Below are 15,334 nucleotides of genomic sequence, written 5' to 3'. Positions count from 1 at the left end.
ACATAACATAGTGAGGGAAAAACGTATTTGATCCCCTGTTGATTTTGTACGTTTGCCCACTGACAAAGAAATTATCAGTCTATAATTTTAATGGTAGGTTTATTTGAACAGTGAAAGACAGAATAACAACAAAAAAATCCAGAAAAACGCATGTCAAAAATATTACGAATTGATTTGCATTTTAATGAGGGATATAAGTATTTGACCCCTCTGGAAAACATGACTTAGTACTTGGTGGCAAAACCCTTGTTGGCAATCACAGAGGTCAGACGTTTCTTGTAGTCGGCCACCAGGTTTGCACACATCTCAGGAGGGATTTTGTCCCACTCCTATTTGCAGATCTTCTCCAAGTCATTAAGGTTTCGAGGCTGAAGTTTGGCAACTCGAACCTTCAGCTCCGTCCATAGATTTTCTATGGGATTAAGGTCTGGAGACTGCCTAGGCCACTCCAGGACCTTAATGTGCTTCTTCTTGAGCCACTCCTTTGTTGCTTTGGCCGTGTTTTGGGTCATTGTCATGCTGGAATACCCATCCACGACCCATTTTCAATGCCCTGGCTGAGGGAAGGAGGTTCTCACCCAAGATTTGACGGCACATGGGCCCGTCCATCGTCCCTTTGATGCGGTGAAGTTGTCCTGTCCCCTTAGCAGAAAAAACACCCCCAAAGCATAATGTTTCCACCTCCATGTTTGACGGTGTTCTTGGGGTCATAGGCAGCATTCCTCCTCCTCCTCCAAACACGGCGAGTTGAGTTGATGCCAAAGAGCTCCATTTTGGTCTCATCTAACCACAACACTTTCACCCAGTTGTCCTCTGAATCATTCAGATGTTCATTAGCAAACTTTAGACGGGAATGTATATGTGCTTTCTTGAGCAGGGGGACCTTGCGGGCGCTGCAGGATTTCAGTCCTTCACGGCGTAGTGTGTTACCAATTGTTTTATTGGTGATTATGGTCCCAGCTACCTTGAGATAATTGACAAGATCCTCCCGTGTAGTTCTGGGCTGATTCCTCACCATTCTCATGATCATTGCAACTCCATGAGGTGAGATCTTGCATGGAGCCCCAGGCCGAGGGAGATTGACAGTTCTTTTGTGTTTCTTCCATTTGCGAATAATCGCACCAACTGTTGTCACCTTCTCACCAAGCTGCTTGGCAATTGTCCTGTAGCCCATTCCAGCCTTGTGTAGGTCTACAATCTTGTCCCTGACATCCTTGGAGAGCTCTTTGGTCTTGGTCATGGTGGAGAGTTTGGAATCTGATTGATTGATTGCTTCTGTGGACAGGTGTCTTTTATACAGGTAACAAGCTGAGATTAGGAGCACTCCCTTTACAAGTGTGCTCCTTATCTCAGCTCGTTACCTGTATAAAAGACACCTGGGAGCCAGAAATTTTTCTGATTGAGAGGGGGTCAAATACTTATTTCCCTCATTAAAATGCAAATCAATTTATAACATTTTTGACATGCGTTTATCTGGATTATTTTGTTGTTATTCTGTCTCTCACTGTTCAAATAAACCTACCATTAAAATTATAGACTGATCATTTCTTTGTCAGTGGGCAAATGTACAAAATCAACAGGGGATCAAATACGTTTTTCCCTCACTGTAACACAACCTGCACTTGGGTGTTGAATGCTCATCTAGCCACGCAATGACAGAACTAGGCACGGTTCGCTATCCCGGCCCAGACTACAAGCTGGATCCCGGACCGCGTGGCTAGAGCCTTCTTTACCCGACGTGGATCTTCATCACCAGCAACACGAAGAACCCCGAGCCCATCACGGGGCCACCGTTATATCGGCCTGGGCTGGGGCTGGGGCTGGCTCCGCCCCTCGTCCCGCCCACCTTCTAGATCTCTGGAGCTCTTTCCCGAAGGCTAACGAGAGCTCCTCTATACCACGTGACCACCCAGCGGCCCCCATCCACCGGTGTCTCCCCTCCAATATCATCCGGTCACGTGTCGGCAGGTCAACCAACGTATCATGCCCTAACATAACCCTTGCTGCCTGACACTCCCTCTCGCTCCCCCACCAGGAGCTTGCAACGCACACTGTACGTGGTGCCTCCGCGCTGACCAGTGCTCACCCAAGCCCCGTTAGGGCTGGTACTACGCCCAGTAAGCGGACTACACATAATTCCAACACATTATCTGTCGTGGCTTTGCAAGCCCGGCAGCACACAGTGACATTCACAGTCACTACAGTAGTAACTGCACACATTGAGGTGGGAGGGGGAGAATAGGACAACACACTTTGAAGAATTACCTCAGCGTTGTCTTTTTTGTTGCATTAAAGCGAATGAGAATTTTTCCCAACCCCCACCAATTGCGCATGTGCGTTGCTATGGGAACCACGTTTCGTGCATGCGATGATGCATGCTTTGGCGCGCGCTCAGCGTAGTAATATAATAATTAATAGTATGTGGGATGATATTTTATGCGGCGACAGAAGCTCATTTCATGCTAATCTCTCTCCCTAATTCTCTCCCTAATCTCCCCCATTAACACAACTGAGGTGCTTGCGTCCGGGGATGGAATTCCTTTCCTGCTCAGACTCGGCTTCCTTGCCCATCACCACATCTATAACCTCCTTGTTGTAACAGCTCTCTCGCTGGTTCAGCAGTTCCACTGCTGGATTATTTTTTTACGCCTGAGGACGACCGCTTGTGTTGCGATCGAAACGTCATGATATATTATTTTTTGTTCTATTAAATTTTATTATTTTTCTGCCTACGTGATTTTAATGAAAGAACCAAAGAATATAGTACTAAATTGTCAATTTAACTACTTTAAAGTTAGAAATGTAAACCCCAGTTTGTGAGTTCAAAGCGTCGCAAGTTGCGTACACAGACAGACAAAAATGTACTTTTATAGGTAAGAATTAAAAGGACTTGCAGTAATAATTTACCTAAATAATTTTTTACATAAAAGACCTATTGGCATTGTACCGTTAAGCCATGTTACTTAGGGGGAAAACGTTTAACATGCTACATGTAAAGTTTGCACACAATAATTCATATAATTATATATATTTTTAAGCAATTTGATCAATGAAAAGCAAACTTTGATCATTACCTGATTAATTAAAATAAAACCCAACGCGCGGTGGAAAAACATGTTTACGCTCGCGTGCCAAGAATCGATCAAGGGAATCGAATGTTGTAGATTTCTTTAGAATCGGCCTATTCCCGTTTAATCGATACCACAAACGCTCACCCGATTCTCGCCAGTCCTGTATGCGCGTTGACGTTACACACTTCATGGTAATTTCCCCCCTCCCCCCCCAAATACAAAAGTCTATTTTTATACTTTTTGCATTGTGTACAGTCTGGAAGCTACCCACATGCCAAATTTCATGTTTGTTGCATGTCGGGAAACATTTCGAATAGACACACATTCACAAATTTCCCTTTTATATACTACTAGCAGTAAGTACCCAACGTTACCCGGGTAAAAAATATATTGAAAAACGTTTCTTAAAAACCTTACATATACATACACATACTAAGGTATTGTGAAAGCCCGGTGGGCCATTTGTCCATTTTTCCACCAACAATATTATAAGAGGCTTGCACAAGTCCAAAAGATTATAGAAAGTGTGGGGTAAATAGTTGATCTAAAAGGTCTCCGAAAATTGTCGACCCCCACCCTCAAAAAATATCGTTACCCTAACGTAGGTATCTAAACCTACACACCCTACATACAAAAGAGTAAGTAGTATATCTTGCCTCTGTAGTTGTATCTACTGACTGTAAAGTAGTATTTACTGACAGTAGCAGTATTTACTGAATGTAGTGGTATATACTGACTGTTTTAGTATCTAATAACTCTATATAGTAGTATCTACCAACTGGATAGCAGTATCTACTATCACCACAGCAGTGCATACTGACTGTGGTTGTACCTGCTATGATTACAGCAGTGCATACTGACTGTGGTGGTAGCTATGATTACAGCAGTGCATACTGTGGTGGTTCCTGCTTTCACTACAGCAGTGCATACTGCATGTGGTGGTACCTGCTATGATTACAGCGGTGCATACTGACTGTGGTGGTAGCTATGATTACAGCAGTGCATACTGACTGTGGTGGTTTCTGCTTTCACTACAGCAGTGCATACTGCCTGTGGTGGTACCTGCTATGACTACAGCAGTGTATACTGACTGTGGTGGTACCTGCTATTATTACAGCAGTGCATACTGACTGTGGTGGTTCCTGCTTTTACTACAGCAGTGCATATTGGCAGTGGTGGTACCTGCTATGATTACAGCAGTGCATACGCTATGATTACAGCAGTGCATACTGTGGTGGTTCCTGCTTTCACTACAGCAGTGCATACTGCTGTGGTGGTACCTGCTATTACAGCAGTGCATACTGCTGTGGTGGTACCTGCAATGATTACAGCAGTGCATACTGCTGTGGTGGTACCTGCTATTACAGCAGTGCATGCTGTGGTGGTATCCTGCTATGACTACAGCATTGCATGCTGACTGTGGTGGTATCCTGCTATGACTACAGCATTGCATGCTGACCGTGGTGGTATCCTGCTATGACTACAGCATTGCATGCTGACTGTGGTGGTATCCAGCAATGACTACAGCATTGCATGCTGACTGTGGTGGCATCCTGCTATGACTACAGCATTGCATGCTGACCGTGGTGGTATCCTGCTATGACTACAGCATTGCATGCTGACCGTGGTGGTATCCAGCTATGACAACAGCATTACATGCTGACTGTGGTGGTATCCTGCTATGAATAAAGCATTACATGCTGACTGTGGTGGTACCTGCTATCACTACAGCATTGCATACTGACCATGGTGGTATCCTGCTATGACAACAGCATTGAATGCTGAATGTGGTGGTATCCTGCTATGACTACAGCATTGCATGCTGACTGTGGTGGTATCCTGCAATGACTACAGCATTGCATGCTGACTGTAGTGGTACCTGCTGTGATTACAGGTGTGCAAACTGACTGTGGTGGTACCTGCTATCACTACAGCATTGCATGCTGACTGTGGTGGTATCCTGCTATGACTACAGAAGTGCATGCTGACTGTGGTGCTATCCTGCTATGACTACAGCAGTGCATTCTGACTGTGGTGGTATCCTGCTATGACTACAGCATTGCATGCTGACAGTGGTGGTATCCTGCAATGACAACAGCATTGCATGCCGACTGTGGTGGTATCCTGCTATGACTACTGCATTGCATGCTGACTGTGGTGGTATCCTGCTATGACTACAGCATTGCATGCTGACTGTGATGGTACCTGCTATCACTACTGCATTGCATGCTGACTGTGGTGGTATCCTGCTATGACTACAGCAGTGCATGCTGACTGTGGTGGTATCCTGCTATGACTACAGCAGTGCATGCTGACTGTGGTGGTATCTTGCTATGACTACAGCATTGCATGCTGACCAGGGTGGTATCTCGCTATGACTACAGCATTGCATGCCGACTGTGGTGGTATCCTGCTATGACTACTGCATTACATGCTGACTGTGGTGGTATCCTGCTATGACTACAGCAGTGCATGCTGGCTGTGGTGGTATCCTGCTATGACTACAGCATTGCATGCTGACCGTGGTGGTATCCTGCACTACAGCATTGCATGCTGACTGTGGTTGTATTCTGCACTACAGCATTGCATGCTGACTGTGGTGGTACGCTGCTATGACTAAAGCATTGCATGCTGACTGTGGTGGTATCCTGCTATGACTACAGCATTGCATGCCGACTGTGGTGGTATCCTGCTATGACTACTGCATTACATGCTGACTGTGGTGGTATCCTGCTATGACTACAGCATTGCATGCTGACCAGGGTGGTATCCTGCTATGACTACAGCATTGCATGCTGACTGTGATGGTACCTGCTATCACTACAGCACTGCATGCTGACTGTGGTGGTATCCTGCTATGACTACAGCAGTGCATGCTGACAGTGGTGGTATCCTGCTATGACTACAGCATTGCATGCTGACTGTGGTGGTACCTGAAATGACTACAGCATTGCATGCTGCCTGTGGTGGTATCCTGCTATGACTACAGCATTGCATACTGACCGTGGTGGTATCCTGCTATGACTACAGCAGTGCATGCTGACTGTGGTGGTATCCTGCTATGACTACAGCATTGCATGCTGACTGTGGTGGTACCTGAAATGACTACAGCATTGCATGCTGCCTGTGGTGGTATCCTGCTATGACTACAGTATTGCATACTGACAGTGGTGGTATCCTGCTATGACTACAGCAGTGCATGCTGACTGTGGTGGTATCCTGCTATGACTACAGCATTGCATGCTGACCGTGGTGGTATCCTGCTATGACTACTGCATTGCATGCTGACTGTGATGATATCCTGCTATGAATACAGCATTGCATGCTGACTGTGGTGGTCCCTGCTATGATTACAGCAGTGCATACTGACTGTGGTGTTACCTGCTATCACTACAGCATTGCATGTTGACTGTGGTGGTATCCATGCTTTGACTACACCATTACATGCTGACTGTGGTGGTATCCTGCTAGGACTACAGCATTGCATGCTGAATTGTTGTGGTACCTGCTATGATTACAGCAGTGCATACTGACTGTGGTGGTACCTGCAATGACTGCAGTATTGCATGCTGACTATGGTGGTATCCTGCTATGCTTACAGCATTGCATGCTGACCGTGGTGGTATCCTGCACTACAGCATTGCATGCTGACAGTGGTTGTATCCTGCACTACAGCATTGCATGCTGACTGTGGTGGTATCTTGCTATGACTACAGAATTGCATGCTGACCGTGGTGGTATCCTGCTATGACTACAGCATTGCATGCTGACCGTGGTGGTATGCTGCTATGTCTCCAGCATTGCATGCTGACTGTGGTGGTATTCTGATATGAATACAGCATTGCATGCTGACTGTGGTGGTACCTGCTATGATTACAGCAGTGCATACCGACTGTGGTGGTACCTGATATGACTACAGCATTGCATGCTGACTGTGGTGGTATCCTGCTTTCACTACAGCATTGCATTCTAACTGTGGTGGTATCCTGCTATGACTACAGCATTGCATGCTGACCGTGGTGGTATCCTGCTATGACTACAGCATTGCATGCTGACTGTGGTGGTACCTGCTATGATTACAGCAGGGCATACTGTGGTGGTACCTGCTATCACTACAGCATTGCATGCTGACTGTGGTAGTATCCTATGACTACAAAAGTGCATGCTGACTGTGGTAGTATCCTGCTATGACTACAACATTGCATGCTGACAGTGGTGGTATCCTGCTATGACTAAAGCATTGCATGCTGACTGCGGTGGTATCCTGCTATGACTACAGCATTGCATGCTGACTGTGGTGGTACCTGCTATGATTACAGCAGTGCATGCTGACTGTGGTGGTATCCTGCTATGATTACAGCAGTGCCTGCTGACTGTGGTGGCATCCTGCTATGACTACAGCAGTGCATGCTGACTGTGGTGGCATCCTGCTATGACTACAGCATTGCATGCTGACTGTGGTGGTATCCTGCTATGATTACAGCAGTGCCTGCTGACTGTGGTGGTATCCTGCTATGACTACAGCATTGCATGCTGACCGTGGTGGTATCCTACACTACAGCATTGCATGCTGACTGTGGTTGTATTCTGCACTACAGCATTGCATGCTGACTGTGGTGGTACGCTGCTATGACTAAAGCATTGCATGCTGACTGTGGTGGTATCCTGCTATGACTACAGCATTGCATGCCGACTGTGGTGGTATCCTGCTATGACTACTGCATTGCATGCTGACTGTGGTGGTATCCTGCTATGACTACAGCATTGCATGCTGACCAGGGTGGTATCCTGCTATGACTACAGCATTGCATGCTGACTGTGATGGTACCTGCTATCACTACAGCACTGCATACTGACTGTGGTGGTATCCTGCTATGACTACAGCAGTGCATGCTGACTGTGGTGGTATCCTGCTATGACTACAGCAGTGCATGCTGACAGTGGTGGTATCCTGCTATGACTACAGCATTGCATGCTGACTGTGGTGGTACCTGAAATGACTACAGCATTGCATGCTGCCTGTGGTGGTATCCTGCTATGACTACAGCATTGCATACTGACCGTGGTGGTATCCTGCTATGACTACAGCAGTGCATGCTGACTGTGGTGGTATCCTGCTATGACTACAGCATTGCATGCTGACCGTGGTGGTATGCTGCTATGACTACTGCATTGCATGCTGACTGTGGTGATATCCTGCTATGAATACAACATTGCATGCTGACTGTGGTGGTCCCTGCTATGATTACAGCAGTGCATACTGACTGTGGTGTTACCTGCTATCACTACAGCATTGCATGTTGACTGTGGTGGTATCCATGCTTTGACTACACCATTACATGCTGACTGTGGTGGTATCCTGCTAGGACTACAGCATTGCATGCTGAATTGTTGTGGTACCTGCTATGATTACAGTAGTGCATACTGACTGTGGTGGTACCCGCAATGACTGCAGTATTGCATGCTGACTGTGGTGGTATCCTGCTATGGTTACAGCATTGCATGCTGACCGTGGCGGTATCCTGCACTACAGCATTGCATGCTGACAGTGGTTGTATCCTGCACTACAGCATTGCATGCTGACTGTGGTGGTATCTTGCTATGACTACAGAATTGCATGCTGACCGTGGTGGTATCCTGCTATGACTACAGCATTGCATGCTGACCGTGGTGGTATGCTGCTATGACTCCAGCATTGCATGCTGACTGTGGTGGTATTCTGATATGAATACAGCATTGCATGCTGACTGTGGTGGTACCTGCTATGATTACAGCAGTGCTTACCGACTGTGGTGGTACCTGATATGACTACAGCATTGCATGCTGACTGTGGTGGTATCCTGCTTTCACTACAGCATTGCATTCTAACTGTGGTGGTATCCTGCTATGACTACAGCATTGCATGCTGACCGTGGTGGTATCCTATGACTACAGCATTGCATGCTGACTGGTGGTACCTGCTATGATTACAGCAGGGCATACTGACTGTGGTGGTACCTGCTATCACTACAGCATTGCATGCTGACTGTGGTAGTATCCTGCTATGACTACAAAAGTGCATGCTGACTGTGGTAGTATCCTGCTATGACTACAACATTGCATGCTGACAGTGGTGGTATCCTGCTATGACTACAGCATTGCATGCGGACTGCGGTGGTATCATGCTATGACTACAGCATTGCATGCTGACTGTGGTGGTACCTGCTATGATTACAGCAGTGCATGCTGCCTGTGGTGGTATCCTGCTATGACTACAGCATTGCATACTGACCGTGGTGGTATCCTGCTATGACTACAGCAGTGCATGCTGACTGTGGTGGTATCCTGCTATGACTACTGCATTACATGCTGACTGTGGTGGTATCCTGCTATGATTATAGCAGTGCATACTGACTGTGGTGTTACCTGCTATCACTACAGCATTGCATGTTGACTGTGGTGGTATCCATGCTTTGACTACACCATTACATGCTGACTGTGGTGGTATCCTGCTAGGACTACAGCATTGCATGCTGAATTGTTGTGGTACCTGCTATGATTACAGTAGTGCATACTGACTGTGGTGGTACCCGCAATGACTGCAGTATTGCATGCTGACTGTGGTGGTATCCTGCTATGCTTACAGCATTGCATGCTGACCGTGGTGGTATCCTGCACTACAGCATTGCATGCTGACAGTGGTTGTATCCTGCACTACAGCATTGCATGCTGACTGTGGTGGTATCTTGCTATGACTACAGAATTGCATGCTGACCGTGGTGGTATCCTGCTATGACTACAGCATTGCATGCTGACCGTGGTAGTATGCTGCTATGACTCCAGCATTGCATGCCGACTGTGGTGGTATTCTGATATGAATACAGCATTGCATGCTGACTGTGGTGGTACCTGCTATGATTACAGCAGTGCTTACCGACTGTGATGGTACCTGATATGACTACAGCATTGCATGCTGACTGTGGTGGTATCCTGCTTTCACTACAGCATTGCATTCTAACTGTGGTGGTATCCTGCTATGACTACAGCATTGCATGCTGACCGTGGTGGTATCCTATGACTACAGCATTGCATGCTGACTGTGGTGGTACCTGCTATGATTACAGCAGGGCATACTGACTGTGGTGGTACCTGCTATCACTACAGCATTGCATGCTGACTGTGGTAGTATCCTGCTATGACTACAAAAGTGCATGCTGACTGTGGTAGTATCCTGCTATGACTACAACATTGCATGCTGACAGTGGTGGTATCCTGCTATGACTACAGCATTGCATGCGGACTGCGGTGGTATCCTGCTATGACTACAGCATTGCATGCTGACTGTGGTGGTACCTGCTATGATTACAGCAGTGCATGTGGACTGTGGTGGTATCCTGCTATGATTACAGCAGTGCCTGCTGACTGTGGTGGCATCCTGCTATGACTACAGCAGTGCATGCTGACTGTGGTGTCATCCTGCTATGACTACAGCATTGCATGCTGACTGTGGTGGTATCCTGCTATGATTACAGCAGTGCCTGCTGACTGTGGTGGTATCCTGCTATGACTACAGCATTGCATGCTGACCGTGGTGGTATCCTGCACTACAGCATTGCATGCTGACTGTGGTTGTATTCTGCACTACAGCATTGCATGCTGACTGTGGTGGTACGCTGCTATGACTAAAGCATTGCATGCTGACTGTGGTGGTATCCTGCTATGACTACAGGATTGCATGCCGACTGTGGTGGTATCCTGCAATGACTACTGCATTGCATGCTGACTGTGGTGGTATCCTGCTATGACTACAGCATTGCATGCTGACCAGGGTGGTATCCTGCTATGACTACAGCATTGCATGCTGACTGTGATGGTACCTGCTATCACTACAGCACTGCATGCTGACTGTGGTGGTATCCTGCTATGACTACAGCAGTGCATGCTGACTGTGGTGGTATCCTGCTATGACTACAGCAGTGCATGCTGACAGTGGTGGTATCCTGCTATGACTACAGCATTGCATGCTGACTGTGGTGGTACCTGAAATGACTACAGCATTGCATGCTGCCTGTGGTGGTATCCTGCTATGACTACAGCATTGCATACTGACCGTGGTGGTATCCTGCTATGACTACAGCAGTGCATGCTGACTGTGGTGGTATCCTGCTATGACTACAGCATTGCATGCTGACCGTGGTGGTATCCTGCTATGACTACTGCATTGCATGCTGACTGTGGTGATATCCTGCTATGAATACAGCATTGCATGCTGACTGTGGTGGTCCCTGCTATGATTACAGCAGTGCATACTGACTGTGGTGTTACCTGCTATCACTACAGCATTGCATGTTGACTGTGGTGGTATCCATGCTTTGACTACACCATTACATGCTGACTGTGGTGGTATCCTGCTAGGACTACAGCATTGCATGCTGAATTGTTGTGGTACCTGCTATGATTACAGCAGTGCATACTGACTGTGGTGGTACCCACAATAACTGCAGTATTGCATGCTGACTGTGGTGGTATCCTGCTATGCTTACAGCATTGCATGCTGACCGTGGTGGTATCCTGCACTACAGCATTGCATGCTGACAGTGGTTGTATCCTGCACTACAGCATTGCATGCTGACTGTGGTGGTATCTTGCTATGACTACAGAATTGCATGCTGGCCGTGGTGGTATCCTGCTATGACTACAGCATTGCATGCTGACCGTGGTGGTATGCTGCTATGACTCCAGCATTGCATGCTGACTGTGGTGGTATTCTGATATGAATACAGCATTGCATGCTGACTGTGGTGGTACCTGCTATGATTACAGCAGTGCTTACCGACTGTGGTGGTACCTGATATGACTACAGCATTGCATGCTGACTGTGGTGGTATCCTGCTTTCACTACAGCATTGCATTCTAACTGTGGTGGTATCCTGCTATGACTACAGCATTGCATGCTGACCGTGGTGGTATCCTGCTATGACTACAGCATTGCATGCTGACTGTGGTGGTACCTGCTATAATTACAGCAGGGCATACTGACTGTGGTGGTACCTGCTATCACTACAGCATTGCATGCTGACTGTGGTAGTATCCTGCTATGACTACAAAAGTGCATGCTGACTGTGGTAGAATCCTGCTATGACTACAACATTGCATGCTGACAGTGGTGGTATCCTGCTATGACTACAGCATTGCATGCTGACTGCGGTGGTATCCTGCTATGACTACAGCATTGCATGCTGCCTGTGGTGGCATCCTGCTATGACTACAGCATTGCATGCTGCCTGTGGTGGCATCCTGCTATGACTACAGCATTGCATGCTGACTGTGGTGGTATCCTGCTATGACTACAGCATTACATGCTGACTGTGGTCGTACCTGCTATGATTACAGCAGTGATTATACGCTGAGTCACCCACACATCATACACTGACTCACTCATCATACGCTGACTCACTCACACATAATACACTCACTCATGTGCCGCCATTTTGTTTGTTTAATTAGCCGCGAGCGAAAGTATAAAAAATATAAACTAATAATAATAAACTTACGTGACCTGTAACTATGTCCAGATGCACACAAACAAACCCTAATAAACATATCACTGACCAACCCCCGCGCAGAGGGGAAAGTGTGAATAAGCTGAAACCAAAGCATAACCAGATTTATTTATTGAAATAATAACAAAGTCTAAAAGGAGCAAATTTGGATTAGTCAATAAACACTGTGTAACAAAAAAGTGATTATTTCTTTAGTCCCTGCGTAGTGTTACTCTCGATATGCTTATGCCTCAAAAGTACCAAAAAGCTATAATTCCCCTCAAACTTAGCTTTTGTGTCAAGGACATATTTAGAAATGTAGCTATTTTCAATGATAATACGTGGTGTGCATGTGTCATTCCTTCACATAAAGGCCTGGTTACAAAAGCAACGTTTGTGGGGAATAAGACATTTCCCATAAACAGTAGGCTTAAGCAAATGAAAAATAACACTTACTGCACGGGGGGGGGGGGGAAACGTGTTACATTGTGCGTATGTACGATCATCAAACATTGCTCAACCTCTATCATCTGACCTAATAATTAAGAGTAATACAAATGAGTAAAGAGTAATATCTCCGTTTTAACGGAGCTGTTAATATGCGCGACTCACCTTGTAGCGTGTCCACAGGAATGAGAATCGCCCCTCCCCCTCCACCGTGTGTGCGTTGCCAGGGGCAACCCTCGGTCAGCGTTTCGCGCATGCGCAAATGTGTGCTGTCGCGCGCTGAGCGGTAAAAGTAAATAAATAAAGATAAATCACACTAAATCGTTAAACTACCTTAAAGTTTAGGGATGGGAAAACGGAATAGCCTGTGCCAAGCAGGGGATTTAGGGCGTGTCGCCCGGCAAATTTTTTTCTACGCGAACCCCGCGGTTAGAGAGCCAAATCCCTCGCAAGCGAGCGTCGACGCTTCAATACGATTCTAAAGGAATCTACAACCTTAGATTCCTTTGCGCGATTGAAAGAATCGATTTATGGCGCGCTCGGATTTTATTTTAAACTGATTTTATTTTAAATTAATGAGTTATCTTTGCATTTCTATGTTATGTTTTTAAGTTTTCAGACGTTTTAAAGTATGTATTTCCCTGCTAGTAGCAGTATATATTGACTCTATAGCACAAAGTGCTCACCTGACAGATTGCCGTGACGAGGCCTAGTCCCGTGCAAAGCCTCCGGCCTCGCCTAGATTGCCCGGCCAGCCAAGGCTGTGGGCTGGGCCGCTACCCCACCCCCCTACAATAATCATATTTAATCGCTATAATTTTAATATCTACCGAGCCTATAATAGTAAGTGCACACATTGGGGTGGAGGGGGAGAGAAGAGGACGTGACACTTTGATTAATTTACCTCAGCGTCGCGTGTAAATTTGTTACATTTTGAATAATGGCGTCCCCCCTGCGGCGACGGCGTCTGTGCGTTGCCAGGGGCAACAACTCGCGTCGGCGTTTCGCGCATGCGCAGCAGCGAGCCGGTCGGCAAAAGTAAATAAATAGATAAAGAGGAATCGCACTAAATCGTTCATTTAACCACTTTAAAGGCGACGGACGGGAAAACGGAATAGCCTATGCCAAGCGGGGGGCTCGGGGCGTGCAAAAAAATTTCCACGCGAACCCCGCGGTCCGAGAGCCAAATCCCCCGCAAGCGAGCGTACACAGACGGACAGACAGACAGACGGAAGGACAGACAAAAAATGCCTGTTATAGGTTTGATATATAGATTCTAGGAGAGAAAAGAACCCACGACTCCACCCTCCCATCTCCATTGGTCGAGGCGCAGCACGGCAGCAGTCACCCGTCAGTTGAGCAGATACGGAGACACACACACAGACAGGCACAGGGGATATAGGCACACAGAGACACTGAAACACACATACACACGGAGACGCACATGAGAAACACGGACACATGCACTTGGGCAAATAATTGCCACGGGTGTTGGCAGCGCCACTCGATTTCCTTGTTCTCAATGAGATCAGTATGAGCAAGGAAGGGATCGTGAATTCTCGCTTAGGGGCCATCCATAAATGATGTCACGCGATTTTTGACCCCCCCCCCCCCCTAGTCACACGGCGTCACAAAAAGTCAGACCCCCCCCCTCTCAAATATGATGTCACAAAGCTATGCCCCCCCCCCCCAAAATAATATATATGCTTCAAATCGCTTTAAGCTATTGTCATTGTAGTGCGTATTTAATGTGGCGCTTCACTCTGATGTTGTAGGAGAAAACATTTATTTAAATGTCTATTTAATGAAGTAGAACGTGTTGTCTATATTTAAAGTTGCGCATTTTGATGTGACATCACATTTCTCAACCCCCCCCCCCTTCGTCACATATCGTCACAAATGACCCCCCCTCCCCCCCAGGTGCGTGACATCATTTATGGACGGCCCCTTACCTATGATGCATCCCACTCACCCGTGCACCCACCCAGTTTTTGTGTTGGTGTAGCCGCGAAGACCAAGCCGGTTCGATGGTGTGAGTGCACTGTGGAATGAAAGATTGAGAAGCGCTGCTGTAGAAAAGACGCCTAGTACTCTAGGATATGCACCTGGTACTCTCAAACAGCAGTTCTCAAAGTCGTTTTCTTTTTCACGGACCACTTGAAAATTGCGCGGGGTTCTCGGTGGACCACTTGGTTAACTTTTTTTTCTTTCTGCTCCAAATGAAAGAACAGAACACTCACATTTTATTAACTCTAGTCACACCTTTTTAATATGATGCATGTGATGAAAGTTCCA

The 15,334-nt window shown here is 46.7% G+C and overlaps 1 long non-coding RNA gene across 1 annotated transcript; it reads right to left on the bottom strand.

The window, feature by feature from the left end:
• Positions 1–12,531: 12,531 nt before the first annotated feature.
• Positions 12,532–14,643, bottom strand: LOC142929847 (uncharacterized). The gene is made up of 2 exons (XR_012946005.1): positions 13,944–14,643; positions 12,532–13,318 (listed from the first exon to the last, which is right to left on the bottom strand). It is a non-coding gene; the product is annotated as an uncharacterized LOC142929847 (long non-coding RNA).
• Positions 14,644–15,334: the final 691 nt, after the last annotated feature.

This window comes from Petromyzon marinus, chromosome 35, assembly GCF_048934315.1.
Source record: "Petromyzon marinus isolate PM22_M1 ecotype Great Lakes invasive population chromosome 35, UKy_Petmar_22M1.pri1.0, whole genome shotgun sequence".
In the NCBI taxonomy this organism is placed as follows: domain Eukaryota; kingdom Metazoa; phylum Chordata; class Hyperoartia; order Petromyzontiformes; family Petromyzontidae; genus Petromyzon; species Petromyzon marinus.
Note: the sequence above shows the minus strand (reverse complement) of the source record. Positions and strands in the feature narration are given on the sequence as shown.